Here is a 7,324-nt window from a genome sequence, read left to right on the forward strand (position 1 = left end):
AACTTCAACAATTGTATACCAACAAGAAATTACTAATCGTAACTCTATATGGATGATTGCTTTTATGAGGATAAACCTCAACACCAACAAAAAAGCACTCAACGCATAGATCAAAATCAGAGCAACAAGCACTCAACACAAAGAAGAAGACCTAACTTTAACTTCATGTAATTTTAGTTAATAATGGCAAAGAATCCTCTCCCTTTGTTACTTCCTTTTCCACAACAGCTCCCTTAATTTGTTTTTGCTTTTTCACCAACACCAGACTTCTCCCCCTTTTCTTTCTTTCCACTTTTATCTACACACATTATTAAAATTAAATAAAATAATAATAGTAATAATAATAATAATAATAATAATAATAATAATAATAATAATGATAATAATAATAATAATAATAATAATAATAATAATAATAATAATAATTACCAACCCTTTTGCTTTATCACTAAATATTCAGAGGTTTAGGGTTTTCAGGGAAAAATAATAATGACCTTTATCTTTATCTAAATTCACTCGATTGAAATTCCTTTTGTTTTTCTTACTTTGACTTGTGATACTTGCTAGAACAGAAGAAGCAATCTCATTGGCTCCATAACTAATGGAACTCAAGATTCCACCAGATGATGATCTACCAAGTCCTATAACATATAAAGGGGATAAAATCAATATTTTAAAAGGATGACCCCTCTGGTTGATCTATCACCTCAGTCCACCTTATAGCCCATTGGTGTAAAACTTGCGCCCAACCTGCTGTTATGAGTCCAAAGCAATATTCAGTAGAAAACTCAAGATTCAAATGAATCGTATTATGCACCTAGCTAGCTTCTTTAGCTATACATATAATTAAACAACTTTAAAAAGGGTGCATAATGAGTGAACATACTGGCAACTGGCTATTAATTTTAAAGACTATTGCATGTGTCGTGTAGTGTTAGTTTAAACCAGAAAGCAATCAAGTGAAACTCCATCATATATATATATATATATATATATAGTTAGAGAGAGAGAGAGAGAGAGAGAGAGAACCTGTTGTGCCTGAAGACAAGCATATTTCCCTTGGATACCCTTTGCAAGCCGAACCGGAGAACAGGGTGACAAGGGCAATATCGGAAGGAGGAGCTAACAAAAACCATGTGTTAAGAGTTAGAAATTTAGACTTCACAATGAAGAAATAAATAAACAATGGTTTGAGAAAAATTTGACAAAAATAGACAAACCTGCCATATGCATATTGTGGAGAAATGATTTTGATTCCTCTTCAGTAAGTGATCCAACTAACCATGGTAGAACACATTCAATTACTCTCAAAGGCATTACACATAAACTTTGGTATAAGAGCTCTCGTTGTCTTTTAGGAGTAAAATGCTTGTCTGCAAGTGGGAGAACCTAAAATTCAAATCACATAAGGGCATTATGGTAAATAAAGTTATAAAAAGAAAGACTAGTGATTCACTATTTCACTCATTCACATGAAGTTCTTCATTTTGAAATGTTTCTCAATGATGGACATGATATGATCAACATGTGAGCATAACTTTGAACAAAATTCAGATGAAGATGAATTTGCTCCATCTTTTTCTATGCTTTCAATCAAACATCTAAATTTGTCAAAGTCACTCTCTTCTTCTGTGTGTTCTTGGGCCAATGACAGCTCAGCATCTACAGCAGGGAATATAACTTTATCTTCCACAATACTGCATTCAAAAGGATAAAATTAGTATCAAATTATCAATGTTTCAATATGCAAACTTGTCAAATTCACGTGATTGCTACAGAAGGGTACCTATGGAATATGCAAACTTCTACAATAAATTGGAGTCTTTTATTAAACGCGGATATATCTGAAAAGTCTCCAGATAACTGTATCCTTCTAGCTGTTTCAGCTATATCACTTAATTCTTTTATTATAGCTTTGTGTCAGTGTAATATTTCATCTACAGGGCAATCAGGTAGTGAATCTGTGGAATCGTCAATTGACCTCAAGAAAGATTCTTGTTTTTTAGGTCTGGAAGATAAACATGGACAATAATGCCCTTCCTCACACTCTTCAGAGTTTTTTCGCTTTTTAAAACCGTTTGCACCATCCATCCACGTGAATATAATCTTCAATTAAAATAAGAAGTAATTTGTCAGATAGGAACGAGAAAATGAGTAAAAGATGAACATGGACAAAAATACCCTTACTCACCTGTTGAATTAGCTTTTCTTATGGGATTACTTTGCATAAACAATTATGCATCTCATGGTGTTCTTCAGAAAATACAGAAGCTGAAAGCCATGAAATAAACTCTGCCATCATGTTTATAGGAATGCTGCACAAAAATTGCCAAACTAACGTAGCTTGTTCCTCAAATGAAAATTTCTCAACGAGCAAGGGGAACACCTAAAATGAGAATTAACAATTATTTTGTTTGAATATCGAGATAATAACATGAATCTTGGATAAACTTGTTAGACATTATTACATGTTCTTCTTCTTTGGACATGTGTTGATTGATTGATGTTTGAAGGGCACCTATGTAGGATGCTAATTCTCTTCTAAAGCTTTCTTCATTTTGCATGTCTAAATCTAGTAATGTGAACAGTTGATCAAAGATGACACTTTCGCCCTCGTGTTCAAGAGAATATGTTCTAGCCACGTTCTTGACACGGATGTCTAAAGCTGGAAAAATAACCTGAAAGTATGAATGAAATAAACATGTTACAAATCTTATGCAACATAGCACCATATCTTTTTAGAATGAAGCCACTGATAAGAAAATTAGTAGGATTATTATGTGAAAGTGCAGTTCTATGCCTTCCAGTGATGAACAGAACACTCAAAGAGGTTAACAGCTTTAATAGAAGCTATTACAAATGCAAAGATACAAGGACTTATATCCCTACTGTAAACTTTTGTAACTCTTTCCTCTTCATTTCAAACGTTCTCTTGCTAATTTCTTATGACATACCTCACCTTGAACCTTTTTATTTTTTATTTTTTTGGGTATCAACCACCAGTTAATTCTCAATATAGGTTGCATACAGAAGCAAATAAACTTCGTATAACCTAGTTGGAGAAAATGGGCAGCCTTCAGCTATGAGTGTGAAATGAATTCCATCAAAATAGCATGAATTTTTAAACGTACAAATACAACGCTAGAAAATCCTACTCAAGAACTTAGATATACCATCGTCATCATTTATCACCATAAAAATAAAGAATATTACACATATATGATACATAATCCGATAGTAATTTAAACTGATATGCTTTCAAGATTAAAGGCAAAATATATACAGACCTCGTCTTCGGCATTGCAGTGGTGTTTATAGATTGATCGAAGGAAGTGATAACGCTTAAGCAAGGGCTCAATTTCCACATGAGAATTAGTAGCAAAAGCGATGGCAGACAGGTGTAGGGCATCGAGCTCCGACCGTATGGCTTTATGAAAGAACAAGAAGATATGAATTGGCGAACTTTGTTTCTTGGAAGATTGGTTACTGCTGGACGGATCCATCTAGTTCACCACCCCTCAACCGAAAGCCGACATCACCGCCACACCACCACCTCTAACGTCCCGGTGTTACACTGTCTTGAAAACACCAAAACAGAACTTTGAAATAAGGACTAAAATCAAACATACAAAAGCCCTATACATTTCTGGGACCTTGCAAATGATGACGAAGTGTAAGAAGAAAAGCCGGTTGAGATCGAGAGTATTGAAGTAGAAAAGAACGGTTCCCATTCCAATTTCGAAAGTGAACAAAACCGAAAAAGGAATCTGAAAAAATACCCGATGATCCAGAGTTGAAAGAAGTTGAAATGGAAGATTGATTGTTTGAATTCGCTCAGTTATTCCAAACCCTCACACTTACTGGGTTGATAGAAAACGAGAGAAGCGGAAGCTTGAAAGAAAATAAAACCCTAGCACGTGCTAGAGAGAAGGGAGGTGGCGATGGCTTAGGGTTTATAGAGAGACGGGAGGTAGAGAATGAAGGGAGATCTAGAGGAGAAAGTATCAGAGAGGGGAGAGTGGATTGCAAGGATGAAAGATAGATAGAAGATAGACAAAACGAGGCGAGTTTTCAAAATTTTAGGGATTTCGTTTCCCCCCTCATCTACTAAAAGTGCGTTTCATTAAAATTATAAAGCGACAGGTACAGACGACGCACGTTTAAGATAAAGTGCCCTCCGTGTTTTTATTTTTTTTCTTGAGACACTAAATTAAGGGAACGCAATAATGCGTGACGTAAATCCTTAAATTTTTTGGAGAGATAACACTATTTTAAGGGCATGTCCTTTTGCGTATCATTAATCAGTGTGTGTCGTAAAAAGCGCGTCATTAAAGGTCTGTTTTCTAGTAGTGATTTACGGATTCATCTATGGTTGCTGATTTTGCCAAACTTATGGTAAGTCGATTCCAAATGAGCATGAATCGAGAATTAAGCTTCTTTCTTGGCCTTCAAGTCAAACAGACCAATAAAGGTATTTTCATTCACCAAGAGAAATATATTTCTGAACTTCTCAAGAATTACTCAATGGACACCTGTTCCTCAGCAAAGGTACCCATGGGCTTCGGACAAAAAATCTTTGTCGACCCTTCGGGTGTTTCCGTTGATGAAAAGAAGTACCGTGGAATGATTGGATCCTAACTTTACCTCACCGCAAGTCGCCCATACATTATGTTCTCAACATGCTTATGTGCCAGATTTCAAGTCAATCCAAAGATGTCTCATCTTTTGGCTGTGAAACAGATATTCCTATATCTCAAAGGTCCAAAGAACCTCGGAATCTGGTATCCGGCAAATGAAAGTTTCCTTCTGCAAGCCTACTCGGATTCAAAGTATGGTGGTCTTCAACTCGATAGGAAAAGTACATCAGGAGGATGTCAATTCCTAGGTGGTCAATTAGTCAGCTGGTCATCCAAGAAACGGAATTGCATTGCTCTCTCCACAGCCGAAGTTGAATACATTGCTGCTGCTAGCTGTACTTCTCAAGTTCTTTGGATGAAATCTCAACTCTTGGATTATGGTTACCGATTTCAACACATTCCTATCTATTGTGACTCTAAAAGTGTCATTGCAATCTCTCATAATCCAATTTAGTACTCCATGACGAAGCACATTGACATTCGGTACCATTTTATTAAAGATCATGTTCTAAATGGCAATATCGAACTTATTTTTGTTCCATCTGACGATGAAATTGCTGATGCGTTTACTAAGGCATTAGACGAAACCAAATTTAATGGTTTTCTGAACAAAATGGTTATGATGATGCCTGATCCTCAATTCTTTCAAGAGACATGCTCTCTTTGATAGAAGTATTTAGAAGAAAAATATGCTCCGAACTCAATTATTTTTGCTTCAAAACTATTTTCCCTCTGATTACATAGGATCACTTTACTTGTCTTTATTACTATTTATCCCTTGAGTTTTTAAGTTGTAAACTTCACTCTCTTCATCACGATTATCAAGATCAACCATCATCCGAATCTCTACTTCGGAACTCACTCAATAAAGGAATTCCGGAAAATCCACTACGGAACGAAATTTCAAATTTGCTTTGGAATTTTCAAAAGTGCTCCGGAATTTTCATATTTTCTCCGAAATTTCAAATTTACTCTGCTATTTTCAAATTTGCTCCGGAATTTTCAAATTTGCTCCGGAATTTCAAATTTTCTCCGGAATTTTCAAAAGTCCTCCGAAATTTACAAAATTTGCTCCAAAATTTCAAAATTTGCTCTGGAACCTCCTTTCATCATATATGTTCCGGAACATAACTCTTACCCTCCGGATCATGCATTGTCTGGATCATTTCATCAGGAATTCCAAAAGGTAATAAGGCAAAACATTTTTCTCAACAATTACTTTTCTGGAAGATCCTTATCCAATTTTCCTCGATTTGCGTGACACGATTGCACGCCCTCTAAACTAGAAAACGAATTGGCGATTAAATTCTCCTCTTTTAGCCCAATTGCCTTGTGCTTTCACTTCACCTGTCTAATCTCACTCCCAAACATTAAATGTGACCCGATGGATCTCGGAACCTCATCATTACCTTTTTTCGACCCGACCCATCTTTCCCTACCTATAAATACTCTTTCGCATTCACTTTTACCTCTTTACGCTCTCTTAACTCTCAAACTTCCAAAAAACCCTCACTTTTCTTCGTGTTCCTCAAGCTTCCTTCATTGTTCATCAATGGAGTCTTCCAAGAACCCAACTAAATCTGCTCCACCACCCAAGAAAATCCATCACCGGGAAGAAATCATCTAAAGGATCCAAGGGATCATCCACATCTGCCGATCAAGAACCCTTTCTTAGAGACACCACTCAACTATTCTCATTAAACCCTATTGACTACGATGAATCAATCAGAATAATGGTTGAGTTTCTTGCAAATCACCCTCTCTCCATTCCACTTACCAAAATCCCTGATCCTCCACTCCCACTCTTATGTTCATCATCCATTCACTAGCATCAAACTCGAAGATGGTGTTCTATTAACTCCCATTATTGGAGATCGCACCAATCCAGTCTACAAATCAAATTTCCTCAAGGAGATTGGAATTACACCAAATCCTACTGGTTTTGAAGTTGTTCAACCATCGGCTGAAGAGTTTCAGACGTTTCTGAACTTCATTGGCTACTCGCAAGTCTATAGGGCAAAGGATTTCAAGAAAACCCATGTTTTTGGGCTCTGGACCATTCTTATGCATCTAATCATTCGTGGGTTGTCAGGCAAGCATGGTGGTACCGATACCTTGAGCAAAGATTGGCTGAATGTGGTTTTCAGCATTTACTCCGGACGCAACAACGCTGTAGATCTTCCGGAAATCTTGTGGCAATACTTCTGCAAGTTTTCCATCAAAAGAAAGCCAAACGAGATTTCAAGCCCTAGATTCTAGGCCCTCACAATTGAACAAATCTTCAAGGAACCCAACATACCCATTCTGGTGAGCACTATTCCTCCGGAGGTATGTGTATCTTTTAAACTTGTTAGGGCATATAGAATTCCGGACCAATCATCTTTTGGTCCGGTCAGACGTCTTCCGGACAATATGTTGGCCATCATTCCTTCCGACTCTCCCTATTTGAAATATCATATTGAGACTTCGGTTGTGTTCGACCCAACACAACCTGCCCCGGTCTCAGTTGAGCCTACTCCGGAAGAGACCACTCATACTAAGTCCGGACACAAAGTTAAGCAACCAGCCAAACGCAAGGCTTCACCCACCAAGCCTAAGGCCAAAAAGAAATCCAAAGTCAGTGCCCCCTCTCAACAGGAGGGCACCCATGACATTCCGGCTCATCTGAGGTACCCCTCAATGTTTCA

The 7,324-nt window shown here is 37.1% G+C and overlaps 1 pseudogene; it reads right to left on the reverse strand.

Annotated features, from left to right (window-relative positions):
* Nucleotides 1-233: 233 nt before the first annotated feature.
* Nucleotides 234-3,569, reverse strand: LOC145028714 (zinc finger protein BRUTUS-like; annotated as a pseudogene).
* Nucleotides 3,570-7,324: the final 3,755 nt, after the last annotated feature.

The sequence above is a fragment of the Lactuca saligna genome, chromosome 2 (assembly GCF_052625555.1).
Source record: "Lactuca saligna cultivar CGN05327 chromosome 2, ASM5262555v1, whole genome shotgun sequence".
Lineage (NCBI taxonomy): Eukaryota > Viridiplantae > Streptophyta > Magnoliopsida > Asterales > Asteraceae > Lactuca > Lactuca saligna.